Raw genomic sequence first — 15,492 nt, forward strand, 5'->3', positions numbered from 1 at the left:
TCTACTTAAGCTCTTGGTCAGAAAGAGAAAGCTTTAGAGCAAAAATGTCTCAGTCTGACTTCCTCTGTACTTTTTCATGTGCATAGAAATTACTGAATACTGAATGGTAATTACTGCAATGAAAAAGGCACTCGTGGGCTCCACCTCCTCTTGACAGTGGGAAAATATAGATGGGTTTGTGTATTATTCTGGACGCCAGAAAACTTGCTTACAAAAGTATTTCCTGCACACTGACTAAGATATATTTAGCCACATAAACCCATAAAACTGTCACAGACAACCACAAGTACACCTGTAGCCATTAAAAAGGGGGAAAACTACTGAAACTGGAGAACCAATTTTACATTATTTCTTTATATTTGTTACTTAGAAACAATAGCTTTAAACTCCCTTGCTCAAAAAGAAATTAGCTCTTCCTCCCGCTCCCCAAAAGCAACCTCCCACCCCTAGCAAAATCCAGAAACCTCCGATGCACACGCAGGGGCACAGAGACGTGCAGAAAGAGAGCAGTAAGGACAATGAAGTCACAGCACTTCAAAAACACACCTTGTTGTCTTCCAGCCTTTGCAGTTCAAGGCAGATCCTACTAGTTTTCCTGCGTCTTCAGATCAAGATGTAGATAAATCCCCCATCCATCACACTTGCTTTTTATTAAAAACAGGAGAAAAAAAAAAGGCAAAAAAAAAAAAAAGCAATTACCAGTAAATTTACAGCCTTAAAAATATCAGCTTTGCATTATCCCAAACCAGTGTTATGTCTCGATGTAAACCAAAGCACATGCTGAGTGAGGACGTGCGCACACAGCAGCTTATCATCTCTGTCATCTGCTTCTAATGACAGCTGACAAACTGGCCGCACTAATCCTTCCCTAACTGCTGATCAGAGAGAGCTCCCTTTGACAATCCAGCATGGTGGAGTACTCGAAAATTCCTCCTGCTTCTGTTCTGTTGCTGCTCTAAAAAGCAGTTTCCTTTTCATTGAGATAATAGCTTTTTCTGCAGTCACGTGGTGCCCGGGCTACATTAGCAGCGCTTTATGATAATCGTCAGAGCAACTCCCCTCCCTCCGATCTTCCGATTTTTCAGGGTCCGACTCCTGAAGAAACCCGAACCCACAACACTCGAGATCCTTTCTGCATCTTCCTCCATTGACAAGCAAATCGGGCTGCTGATGCAGAGGACGAATGCACGCGCCCTCTCCACTTCTTGCATCAAAACTAATTAACAGATACGTTTTTAGGCACTGCCTTTGCTGGGGCACACACACTGGTCATAAACACGTCATATGGGACTAAACTGAATATTAAGCATGCTTAATACCAAATATCTGGCATGCTAGATTTACTCTTTTTCCCCTAGAGTACTTTACTTTTTTTTCTGTAATTTTATTTCTGCTGCAATAAATACTCTTCTCTCAGCAATGAATATTCTTCTCTCAGCAACATCCTATGGCTTAACTCCTCCAGGCACTGAACTCTCATGTAAATACAAAAAAAAAAGAAAGCACAAATAACAATTTTTTTGCTACAACCTCCAGCCCGAGTGCTTCCTTTTTTTTTTTTTTTTTTTTTTTTTTTTTTTTTAAAGCAAGATAAAGGACGTTGCTTTAACTCAGTACCCTGACAAGCATCTTAAGCACTGCCCAACAGGGAGCAAGAGGGAAACACACCTAAGCTTCAGCTTCTGAGTTCCCATCCCTCCTGTTTACATAGCGCCAGATCCCAGGTGGGTTTGCACCTGAAATTGCAACTGTTCAGGGGTTTTCTACTTGTAAAAGGCAAAGCATATACACAAAAGGCAAAGTATATGCACAAACACCTCTGACATCACAGATCAGCAATCTTTCACCTTCTATTTCAGCGTTGGGATTTGCAAACTCTTTAAGAAAGCTTTGGATGAAGCATCTTAAAGTAATTTTCAAGCCCACAAAACAACTTTTGCAGCTTTGCATCTACTCTGTTCGGATCTTAATGAGGAAACAATTATTTTCTTTTCTCCTTCTATTTCCATCACCTCCCATTATCCCACATTATTTTCCTTAAAGACAAGACTGATCATAAACTTATGGCTTCTCCAGACACTGAGAAGGTAAGTGTTAGAGACTGGTTGTAGCCATAGGGGAATAAGGTGGAAATTGTGAGGAACTAATGACTATCCCACACAATCCAGCTTTGCCCCATCACCTTTTCTCTTCACTCCTCTCTCTAGGGACAAGCTTATTCAGTAGCAGGCCCTGTTCAAGGCTCTGGGGAAACCCCTCTCCCAGGCCACGACCAAGTAATGGGATGACCTTTCTGGGGCACAGGAGATAGAAAGTGAACAGGAATGGGAACAAAGACCCCTCTCTGCAGCAGAATGAATCCCTTTTTCCAATTTTTCAAATCCTTTTTTCTTTTTTATATGTTTTAGAGATGATCTGTGAGAAAGACCCAAAGTCCAGAAGTAAAAAACCTGATTCAACAAGGAGACTACATATCACCCTACATTCACCAAACGTAAACATACATGCTAAACTGAATATTAATATTTTCATAATGTTTTCTCCTAGTATGCCTTTCTATCCCAAAGTGCCACACTGTATAGGGTAATTAAAATGAACATTATTTTAAGCTACATACACCAATAGAATAAGAATTGCTTTGCAATCTCTACTTTCTTTTCTCAAAGCAAATCGTCACCAGCATTTTCCATATTAATTAACTGAAAGAAGGAGCACCAAAAATATTGTCTAAATTAGCAAATGACACAAATGTGGAAAAAACTCTGAAAATTACTGACAGCTATTTGATAATCAATAAAACATATTAATAAACAAATTTTATAAGTAAAATCAGCTTTCCCAAGAATATACACAAACTACTGCAGCTGTGAACTACAGCCTAAGAAAAACGCAAAAACTGGGAGCACGCCAGTCACACACCAGAACTAGAACTGTACTGCTGATATTTGCAGGAAACATGAGATAAAAATTCAAAGACAACACAATATGGTGAGCACAAACACAATAATGGCTGTGTTAGGGAAGGAATTACATGTAAATAAAAAGGAGAGAACAGAAGAGGATTGTTACAGCCATAAAGTGTGAATTAAAGACTGAAAGAAGTGGAAGTATACAGATGTTATTAAAAAGATTGCTTAGTGAAGAACAGAGAACAGATAAAATGAATGGAGAAGAGGGAGTAAAGCACTGCAGTATTTTGACTGATTCCAGACAAAAAGAGAAAGAAGAAATAAGCAAAAATACTTCTATTAGAAAACACCACTCTGCATGTAAATAAGGAAATATGCACCTGAGAAGGAGGAAAGGCTCTTTAGTTTTATCAACCAGTGAATAAATGCTTCCAGTGGAAACCACAGAGTCTGTGTCTGCTTTTCAATACAGTTTCACACAAACAAGTCCTACAAATAATCTGGAGATGAGCAGGTGACCTTTAAAACAAATTCTGGTAACACAGATTTTTCCTATGAGGATAAGACAAACATCTTACACAGCAGAAGAGTTTCACTTAAAGTTTTCCCTTCAAGATATATTTCATTAATACTTTGTTTTTTTGCTCAAATATAAGTGGTTTCTCAGGAAAGCTGTCCCTTCACTAAAACATTTACAGATTATATTTAACATGATAAAATAATTGAAATTGATAAGAGAAAACTGATTTCATTACAGGCATTTTATAGAAGTTCTATTGAGTTTGTAGTGTGTGTGTGTGTGTGTTTTTTCCCCTTTCTTTCTCTTTTCACTGCAGAAGAAAGAGTGAATTGGGCAGAGATGAGGACATAACAAGGTCTGACCTGTTGCTTGCCCTTCTTCCAACACACTTCCATCTCAGGCACAGACTAGCCAAGCAGTCCCAAAAGCTCACACGTTTCTTTTAGTTTGTTCTCTAACTGCCTGCTCTCCACATCCTGGAGAATCCAGTTCAAGCTTCATCAGCCCTTCAGTCCTCTCAATTCAGCGTAGCAAATGGGGTGCAAAGATTGCCAGTTACAGCGATGGCAGCTGTTTACACTGCAGAGTAGTAAGACACTTGAAAATGTGTTGGAAAGATTACAAAGCTGACTCTCCAGGCTTTATTCAAGACAGGAGGCCACTGACTTTTAGGAAAGCTGACTAGCTTGTGTCAAGTGCTGTTTGTGAGAAAGACTGGAAGGGCAAAGACCTCCACCAGCACAGAAAATGAGAAGCAGAAATGACTAGGACTGACTTCCAGGAAGCACAACAAGCATATTACAGCTCAGATCAGGAATAAAGACGGTGCAATGATTTTTCACGTGTTAAGTTTCCATAAATGTAGAAGCAAACATACAGCTTTCAAATGTTAGGTTATAAAATTCCTGTGTGAATGCTAACATAAATGTTAGGATTTTCAAGTCAAAACTGGAAACCTGTTGACTTACATGTCAATGACATTAATGTTTCTCCAGTTCAGGAACTCCTAATCTACCACTATTTGAACATGAAGTAGATTTTTCTTTTTACCAGCTGGAAAAAAAATATTAAAAAGTACTAGAGATAAAATCTATTTTTTCTGACCTTTGCACCTTCTCCTAAGGGCCAGTGAACACCACAAACTCCTGCTGGTATCAAACTGAATGCACTTCCACTGCAACTTTAGCACTTGGCATTTCTGACAGTCTCAGTAACATGCTGCTAAGTACCTTGTGACTTCTGTCCATAACATGACAACGAAAAGACAGGAACCTCCTCCTCTCTTAATATCTCAGATATTCCTGTTAACTTCTCTTTATAGTATGAAAATGCCCATGCTTCTTAAACATGGCTTACCAAGGCTCTCATAAATTCATAACTGTGCACACTGCCACCCACACAGAGTGCAAGTTTCTGCAGTATCTGACCGGAGAACTCAATATTGTGCTGTGTGCTATATATAGCAAATAAGTTGTGTATAGGCATGTCCATTGGCAATTGTGCCTTTTTTTTTTTTTTTTTTTAAATACAAGTTTGATGACTCCAGTTTACTGAGCTTTTTGAGTAATGGTTGGGATTATAATTACTTTTTTTTTTTTTTTTTTTTTAATCTCTGCTTCTTCAACACCTTACGTTTAATTTAGAAGACATATGAGAGAATGGTCATATCCTGCAAAGGACTTGTAGACTTGTATTCTAAAGTAATAAAGGGCCAGATCCCCTGCACCAGGGTACTTGCCAGGGCTCTCTGTGGGTTACCCACAGAGAACTGCTCTCTGGTGGAGCTAGGCCTCAGCCCACAGAAAGACAATCTCACGACAGCAGAGTGCTTCCACTGACACTGAAAACACACAAGAGGAACTAAACACAGGAAGTTGAGCAAGCAGAGAAAACCAGAACAAGAATGGAAATACTACAGAATAGAAGTAAATAGGTTGTACTAACATGATATAGTATATGAATGTAGTAACCTCTACTATCCCTTCTTACAGATAATGCATTTACATTATGAAGTCCAGAAAAATTTCGTTAAAGAAATGACTATTAACTCTACTAAATGTGCTTCATACCAGGGAGTATATTTTTAAAAATGGCTAGATATCTTTTTTTTTTTTTTTTTTTTTTTTTGAGAACTCAGAAGTCACCTCATCACAGAACAGAAGTACTGGTAGGGGGAAAGACTCCTGAAACCTGCAGACCATCAGATGGCAAGATTCAGTGGCTGAAATTTTAAGTTAGATAAAAGTTTAAATTACACAAAAGACAGACTAAAAATGTTTACTTTTGATAGTGGGACAAAAACATTCTAATTCACCTAAGGATAATGTAGGTTTTCGTTGATGCAGTCTCAGCTGGAGACAAATACATCTATAAATGACATCCTATGGTTCAATCAAGGTAGAGGATTAAGGGAGAAATCATTAGGTGAGATGTTATGGTCTCGATAACCAGGCAAGGCAGCAGAGTGTAATGCTCCACCTGGCCATAAAAGCAACACTGTGTGAACTCAGCAAGATTTGATACATTGCCTGTGGTTTTTCTTGAAATAGAAAGTTGCTGTTGTGTTTAATGCAAGTGGGACCTCTACCTTTAGTTCAGGATACAGCAAATTACTCTACCATACCTAGTGAAGAATATGTGGGTCTCTGTGCCCAGACCTCTCTCCAAACAGAAAGTTAACATTTCCCACTAAGTTATGAAAGTCTGGTGTCCTGTCTGCACTCAGTAGTCTTTTTTTTTAATTCCCCTGGCCTGCAGACATTGCTGTGCATTTTAACAGCCAGTTCCTGTAAGTAGTGAGAAGGGTACACAGAGGAACTGTATCTTGCAGACCCCCAAATTCTGGGCTTTCATGTCCTTCCTCACGTGACCTTACTGAAGAAGGGAGATTCTACTGGTATAACTGGGCTCACATGTGAGAAACAGGGACAGCTGCTCATTGCAAATCTGAGAATAAATAAGAAGCTAATTTAATGCTGCATCATCTACTTGAGCTAAACCTTATGAACACATCAGAAAGCACTAAGTCAGTATAAATGATGAACAACAAACAGAGGAGAACAGTAAACATTGAGGACTGACCTCTTGCCTTAACCATTAGGAATTTCATGCACAGTAATGTTGTGTTGCTAGAGCAGGACCATGCCAAATTTTGGTATAAAGCCTGACCATTAAGTATCTAGAACATCAGTGGATGATGAAAAATACAGAACAGAAACTAAAGAAAGATAGCTTTTCTATTAAAACTTTTAAGTGTTCTGGTACTAATTTCAATCAGCATCAGACAGAATCATGGGGAAAACAAACAAACAAACAAACAAACACAAAATCCACCAGTTTAACTGAACCTGAACACAAACACTCCTGAAAACTCCTGTCACAGAAAATTGTATCTGATGACAAAACCAAGAGCTGAAGACAACAGCCTCCTAAGTAAACCAAAAGTGAAAGGAAAAGTATCAGCAGTCGGAATTCATCTTATTTGCAATCAAATAGTTAAATAATCTAATATGAAATAAAATCAACATTAGGCCACCTCCTAAACTGTTCCTTTTTTTAATGAGGCTAACGTGGCAAAATTGAAATTTAACTCAAATACTGTGAAAATTCAAATCTTCAAATTTTATATGGTGAGAATAAAAGAGGGGGAAAAAGTGCTAATTCAACAGCAATCACTGCATGTAGGATATTCAGGAATATTTAAAACAATGACAGTTATGTGTTCAACAGAAACAGGACTTGTTTACTTCTCCTCTCAAAACAGTGAAGGTTTTCTACCAGCTCCAGTGTTAACAAATGGCAGCTCTAAATCACAGAAGATAATAGTCATTTTATCTGAATAAAGCAAGAGCAAAATTTAGGTATGCAGGTAATTATTTGCAGTCAAAATGAGACACAACAGTCTAACAGAGGCCTAATTTTAAACAAAAATGCTACACAATCTCAAATAACCTCCAGTGTTTAGAGTTGAATATTTAACTTGACGATAAGAGAGGAAGCATGTCAGGGCTTGAGTCTACTGCTAACTCTAGGAGAAAAGTTCAACATGCTGAACTCCAAAACAGAAATATAGTTCTTGAGTTGTTTGTTCTGCGTTTTCCCTAAAATGAACTGCAGAGTATGTGCATATGTATGGCAGAAGAAAAAGGCTCAGAAACAGCATACAGCTCAGTCTTTTCATCTGAAGGATTTAGAACATACAGAAAATACCGTGACATCACGAGAACACATCAGTGTTATAGTGTACAGCAATATCAAGAGCTAAAGTCAGCCACAAGTTTTGAGAATAGATGGCAGGCACATTACAACTGTGTATCACAGGGCTGATGGGTCTTTCTTCAAAGTAAAATTAGTAGCCCTGACCATGTTTACACTTTAAAAATTTTCCATGGTGCAATCTCGAAAACATTACTTTACACTAATATAACAAAGCTATCAACAACATAGACTGTGCTTTTCATTTTCTTGAAGACTGCGCTTGATCATGTTGTACTGAGGAACAAGATGAAACAAGGTCAGTTAAACAGGAAGAAAATTCATGTTTGGAAGAATACACTGTTATTTTGTTTATTTTATTTTGACAGACTGCCATCTTTTTCTTCCAAACATATGGTTGTCATGACTCTCATCTTCAAACCGTAGTACTTCACAGTTCAAGGAACAATTTCTTAAAACTTCACAAGTTGCCCTTAATAATGAGATTTATGAGTTATTTAGATGTTTACAAATAGTCTGTCCCAGGTTTTTAAGATCTCTTACACTCTTAACTTACTTCAAGTTAACAGTGCAATAATAAGTACTATGGTATAAGTCATTTGCCATCAGCAGGGCTTCCCTTCAAAAAGAGATCAGCCAAGCCCCTGGAATGAACTGTCCTTTCTCTTGTTCAACATCCTGCCCAATACTACTGAGAAAGTAGGTGGAATATGCGATATTTCAGGACAAAAAAGCCTCACAGAGTAGATTTCACTGGCAGTTTTAAAAGCAGTATAATAAAGGAGGACAAATCTCTCAAATAATCATCAGTATGTAAAGTCATTTATGGCTTTCAAAAGACAAAATTTCAACCACAAGCCAACAGACAACCAAAGCAACTGCCAGAGAGCTGATGTGCTCTGTGCTTGCAAACTGCATTTCCACATGAGAAGCAGGATGCCATGGAGGACCACCTCCGACACCAAGTGAACACCGCTACCCTTGCCCAAGTGCAATTCAGCCTCACTCACTGAGCTGCATTGCCAAAGGAGAACATCTTGCAGCTTTGTTCTATGACATGCATTTGGATCAACTCATTTACATATGATGCTGTGATGCTAATTGTTATAGATAACACCATTTACGATCCTCTGTGCTGGAAGGATTGGTTTTCCCTTTATTGCATATGATGGGAGTTGTGGATTTGGGATGCTCACATTTCAGAAATGGCTTCAAACTTAGCTTGGCAGAACTAAGGTTCAGGAACAGTCACTTGTTCTCCCAGACAAAAGCCTAATAGGTAGACTGAATATAGTTTAAGTGAATTAAGACTATTAATATATAATTATTGTTAAAATAAAGGGAGTTTTACTCTCAAACAGGAGTAATTCTCTTGATAAACATATTTGACACTCACTGCTGATGTTAACAGTGGAAGCAAGTTCAAAGAAAGTTAAATTATTAAGGGGCAGCTGAAGGGTTTTTGTTTGTTTGTTTTCTTGAAATAGGCCTCTTTACAAAGCTTTTTATTTTTTTTTTAAAGATCTTATATGACAGTGTGTGCAACATACAGTGATGACTTTCCAGAAATGTAAACCCTCAAAAATCAGTAAGCAAAGATATCCATATTAATATAAAACAAAACAAAACACACACACAAACAAGCAAACCAACAACACCTACTTTGGAAAGTAGCTACTAGATGTTGAATCTATGTCCCTATTAGCTAAGATAGTGGCAATTTCTGAAATCACCTGCTGCCTGGAGTCTTTGGATTCAACACGATTCTGAATATGCTAACTGTACATACTATATAGAAGCTCATACTAGGTGGCACTGAGGAGGGGTAAATGTGAGAACAATTTTTGACAGCAGCAAGAAGGGAGAGCCTCCAGTGGAAGCAATGAGCAGCGCACTGGGAATTAATAGGGTCCGTTAAAGTCAGTTAAAGTACTTCAATTTTAGAAAACCAGGCAACATGAGATTACAGCTCCTGGCTGCAATGTTTTTCTTCTCTCCTACAAAAGCGGGGTTTTAAACCTTCTGTGGTTGCAATATCATTTTATGAGTTTAAATATTTCATAATACAAGGTGGAAAAACAACAAAGGGAAGGTCAAGCTGGGTACCCCTACATAATACTTGCACTAACATTTGTATTTACAATACAGATTATTAAGAAATATGGGGGAAAGAAGAGGAAGTGATAAAGTACCCCTTTATATGTTTTAGGTATTTAGAAAGCTTCCATGACATAGGATCCCTGCAATCTTTAATACATTGCACTCACTTAATATCTATGTTATATGTAAATTCATATAGATGTATTACCGTTATTACTATATATCCTGCAGCATCTCCATCACTCTCAGAGCCAGAGCAGTGGGCAGATACATAAAAATCAGACCAGCAAAGTCCTCAAGCTCTATAGATGAGAAGAGTGCTAGATGAAATTATCAAATAAATGCAAAGAACAAACCAAATGATGCCTAAAGCATAATGGAAGAGGACCAAGATGGAAGGCAACATGAAGAGAAATATTTCAGAGCAGATGACAGCTTTTAATCAGACAATTTACTATGGCCTAAATATACAGCCTTCTAAACCAACTGTATTAAGACATGTAGAAGTAATTTTTCTTTGATTTTTTTTTTTACCTGAAAAATCTCTTACATGGGCATTCTCTCCTCTATCACAATTTTCTTCCTAGTAACATCTCCCCATGATCTTTTTAACTGAATGTGACTTCAGGTGTAAAGCTGCACTTCATCCAATAGTGCAGCAGAAAAAAAAAAAAAAAAAAAAAAAAAAAAAGTGATCCAGAAGTTTGTTATCCCCAGGCAAGATTCAAAATTTGTGCAAGAACCTTCTTGCCTGTGTTGTCAGTATTAGAAAGCCTGGGCCTTTCCCAAATAGTTAAAGGCTTATTTGGATTTAGCTGGATATAATTCTGACCTAATATTTGGACTTGGATTAAAGGCCAAGCACTTTAAATTCATGCTAATGTTATGAATCTGAAGGGTAGATAACCAATCAGTGTGTTCTGCTGAAGACCATTCCATAAACCCATCCAGAAGCCAAAACTGATACACAGGAGAGAAACCCAATTATAAAGTAGCATATCTCAGCATGAACATGTACGCCAATCCTTCTAAACCTGCGTTAGTTGCCTACTGATTTCCAGGTAGAGTTGAAGGTGTTCACACTGGAATACAAAGCCCGGAATGACTTGGACATGACTATTCTTGCTTTCAGTATCTTATATATGTGTGTGTATAAATATGTGTATATATAAAAGTATAAAATCTTGAATAACACTTACCCAGTTGAATAAAATAATATACATAGTAAGCACTGACAGCAACATTTTTCTCCCTCTGCATTTTGGTGACAAGTAGGGCCTACAACAAACCCTAGGAATCATCCTAAAAATATTAGTTGCTTTCAAACCATTCAGCTGGCATTTCAAATATCAGAAAATGTCCTGATACGGATAATGGCTACTAGTATTAGTAATCAGCTGGAAGTCAAGTGATCCTTCACCCTGTGGTAAGTTCAAACCCCAACTATTTTTGCTTATCTCTTTTCATTTGTTCTTTAGTTTTGAAGGTGTTTATTATTTTGAAAACCGCATTTGCAGTTTTCCATCAGAGTAAGCTGGGGACTAAAGCTTGAACCAATTCCTTTGAGATCCCAAAGTTTCAATATTATCACATACTCATACACACAAAGATTATATTAGATTTCATATAACGAATACTTCTTCTCTAAGTAGAGTTCTGAAGGTATGACTTCTATTCTCCGGGGAAAAAGGAACAGACAGAATTTCTATAACCTTACAGTCTGCATGCTGTGCATGTCATGTAGCAATAAATAATTCATATTTTGACCTTATGGGATACCTTTTACCCATGGATTTTCAAAGAGCTTTTGCAAAGGTGGATATATGTTTTATTATCTTCAGTTTATAGATCGCAGAATGAACAAAGAAATAAAATGACCTATTCAAGGTCATTCAGCGAGCCAGGTGTATTTAGGTGGGTAATATCAGGCATGCTGCCTTTTTACTTAGGTTGCAGCTTACAGCAACATTATGAAAACAGCCACATACCACCTTGAACAATACCCATGAGAAAGCACAACGGATGTTAGCCCTTTCACAAATTTATAAAACTAAACATACTCATGGGGAAAAAGGAGAAACAATTACTGATTCTAGGAACATGATACTGGGAAAGGGCACAAGCTCCATGAGCAAAGTTATCAGCATCTCCTGAACAGGGATCCACAATGCTCTCTCTATTCCATAGCATGAATTTCTTGGAGACCACATCAGATACTAGTCTGCACTTGGAGAAAGTAATAATAGTATACTAATACATGAATTGTACAGAAGTATTTCAGCAGATTATTTTCTGATATAGATTTTATCACACCTTGTGAACAGCCCAACCTGAAAAATTTTGTTTCAGAAATATTGATTCTATCTATCAAAAGCTTACTGGAAGAAGGTAGTCTACTAGGACCAAAGTTATTTCAAACAGAACTGAAGGCCATTAAATATTCTAGAAAACCTAAGATATTATTTTATATTTTCATGAGCTATAAAAAATTGGTAGTTTTTGTAGTGTTAATATTCCTCTCTAACTCATGAAAAAAAAAGTATTTTAAATGAAAAAAAAAAACAAAAACAAGCAACCAACCAAACAAGAAGTGCTCTTTATAAAACTGTATAATTGCAACCCCAAACTAATCCAAAAATATGAGAATATTTATGAGACTATACCACCATGGGAAGACGGTTTATTTATTTGTTAACGCCACAGCAGTGATGGTTCAGATTAAACACTTAATCTTGCAGGTCTCTGAATTGTCTTACCTAATGTTAAGTCCAAGGCTCCATTCATGTCCTTAACTGTAAAGATAATGTGTAAATGCTTTGTTGGCTTCCGATCAGCCTACTCCTGACTTTTCAGGATGGAGTCTGTATGTTTTGTAAGACTGCTGAGGACTTAAAAGCATATAACATGCATAAATGAATCTGTTCAGCTGCCCTCTGAAGTGCAGAAGCAGTACGACCCCAGGTCCATATGTGTTAGCCAAGAAAGATAACAAAGAAGTAAGCCTTGGGCTGTGTTTTTGTTTTGCTTTTGTTTGTTTCTTTTTCTTTACCTGAAGAAAGAACATATAATATTCTGCCACAGAGGACAGCTTACTCTGTTCAAATAGCATGATATTTAAACAAGACAAAGATTTATATTTTACAGGGAAAAAAATAATTATCACCATTGTTATCACCACTGGCATATAACAATTGGTAGTAAAACACTATTTCATAAAAGCACTTCAAAGCTAGATTTAACTAACATGACATTGGAATGCTTCCTTAACAGAAAACAAGTTTTTAAACAGAAAAGAAAATAAAAAAGGGAAAAAAATAAATAAAAAATCACAAACCACACACACTCCTTATTCGGCATGTGCTAAAATGAGGTAAGCCCCAAGTCTGGCTATTGACAAACCAAAGTATCATTGTGAAATGATTTTTTTTTTTTTTGTCTGTGCTATTAGAATGAAATAAAGCTGAAAGATATATACACCATGCATTAAGAAAAGATGAGATTTGCCAGAATTTTCCTGGGATTAATTAAGAATCATTTTAAATCCTTCTCTTTTCTCCAAGCCTCTCCAAGCTAAACTTATTCCATTTAGGTAACAAATGCAAAGTAGGCAGGGAGGTATGTGCTATTTTCCAATCAAGTCATCCACAAAGCAATCTGATGCTGTTTTAGAGAATTTTTAAGGCTTTCAAAACATAAAATTGTTCTGGAGACCGAATGATATATATATATATTCCTCTGTGCAAATGGAGTCCTCCAGACAGTAAAATGAAACGTGTGTATGTCATCAAAAAATTCCTGCATAGGTTTTACAAGAAGCTGTCAAAAGCCTTGATATTTACTCCCGGCTGCAAAAACAGTTGAATGTAATGAAGAGGTAAGTAATGCTTCTCAGTGGAATTGGGTCTTTGATTTCCATACAAGTGAAGTGTAAGCAGGAATATCAGCATCAAGGACAGAGATGAACACAAACAAGCCCCTGTGTGAACGTGCCAGGCAATTACCACTACCACACGCAGCATGTTTCACCACAATTCTCTCCATACCTTCTCTGCATTTAAGCTCCTTACCTTTTTTTTTTTTTTTTTCCTTGCTACTACTTTCACCACCTGTGCTTAAGTAGATACTATGTAAATTGTTATAATCTTATTAACTTTAAGTGGTCACGTCTGCAAACATGGGCACTGCTTTTGCCAATCAGCTTTCACTAATCTGCACACTAATATTGCTCTTGCTGTGCCTCGGGATTGACTGTCACGAGGTCAAAACTGTCACCTGAGCTAACACGGACCCCAAGAATCACATTCCTATTTCCCCCTCTTCTGCTAAATTAGCATCGAGCTAACTCCCGCCTACATGGAAAATAAGTGTCAAATCGTCATTTTTTTCATTTTTGAGATGTTTGTTGTATCACATATGTTGCCCGAAGGTGGTGACCTCTCCAGCTTACGTGAGCAGTTGGTTGAAGAGAAAATATCAGATCCCACACCTTCATGACTCAACATCTTCTGCGTTCCTACCTGGTTTACAAATGAAGCGAGCCAAATTCAGCAGTTTCTTCCTTGTAACAAGTATCTCATCTTATTTTTGGTGCTTTATGTGGAAGAAAACAAAAACGATCTAAATCTGCACTTTGTCTACTTACTATTCCACTAATAAACTAAATCTATCAGGAACAAAAGCTCTTTTAGCTAGATTTAAATGGGCAAATTACTACTATTATCCTGAAGTTATTCAGCCAGCGCTTAGCTTGGTGTGCAGCACACAAATAGCATCTATGTGCTAATTTATTTGTAAAGATTTTTCAATGGTTAAATGACAGTTTAAAACCATTTCAATATCCAGAATATTCTTTTGACAATAATTCTCTTGTGGTGACGTAAGCATTACTGATACAGCAGTGATAGTGCTCTTTTGCAGCACAACTTTAAAATCTGAATTAGACCAGGTAAGTACTGATGCAGGTAAGCTACGCTTCAGTACAGGACAATAAAGAAAGTATTCCACCAGGTTGAGAAATTTATCTTTTGGGAAGAGAAAAGGAGGAAAACACATCATGCTTTATGGTCTCTGTATGCAAGATGCAGTCTAAGAAATGATAGCTTTTGTCAGTTATTTTTTTCAGAGTGCATATAAAGGAAAACTAAATTAGAAATTTAGATAACATTGAAAGGAAACTATGCTTACTAATACGGTACACAGGAGTTTCACCTACTTACCAAAGTGAAGATAAGAACTTTTTGTTCAACTTATAATGGAAACCTTCGTACTCAGACTTGAGTGATACTGGAAGAGTCATTTTAACTATTTTATTTCCATCAATGATTAAGAAATGTAAGCACCTCTGTTATACTGTGGAAATAATGATCATAAATAAATAATAATAAAAAAAAAGCTGGCACTATAAAGCGTGTGTCACTTGTTAAAGGTTTAATATATCCCTTGCATTGGTCAATGCAATAATAAAAAATAGTTGTGTAAGTGTCCTTCATTTAGATTTCTATTTTAATCAGTGAAACTGTGGAAATAATCCCACAATAATTCTATAAAGTTTCAATAGCACAATTTCAGTAATAATGTTTCAATACCTTCTTATGCTTCAAAAAGAAGATGAAAGAACGTAAGTAGATAAAATAGCTTCCTTTCTCAAGTATGAAACCCATCTTCTTAATTAATTTTCCTTTCTACTCCATACATTAAGAACATTTTTCCCTATCAAATTACATTTCGATTTTGCATCTCCAAAGCAGA

General features: G+C 36.9%; 1 protein-coding gene across 3 annotated transcripts in view; it reads right to left on the bottom strand.

Annotated features, from left to right (window-relative positions):
* The window catches only part of NCOA2 (nuclear receptor coactivator 2), a 197,165-nt gene that overhangs the window by 95,350 nt on the left and 86,323 nt on the right, over positions 1 to 15,492 (bottom strand). The window contains exon 4 of one of the 3 annotated variants that reach the window (XM_068672056.1): positions 547 to 644. The exons of the other annotated variants lie outside the window; for them this stretch is intronic. The gene's annotated coding sequence lies outside the window, so the exon portion shown is untranslated. The remainder of the gene's footprint in view (positions 1 to 546; positions 645 to 15,492) is intronic. 3 annotated transcript variants of the gene reach the window in all.

The sequence above is a fragment of the Anas acuta genome, chromosome 2 (genome assembly GCF_963932015.1).
Source record: "Anas acuta chromosome 2, bAnaAcu1.1, whole genome shotgun sequence".
NCBI lineage: Eukaryota > Metazoa > Chordata > Aves > Anseriformes > Anatidae > Anas > Anas acuta.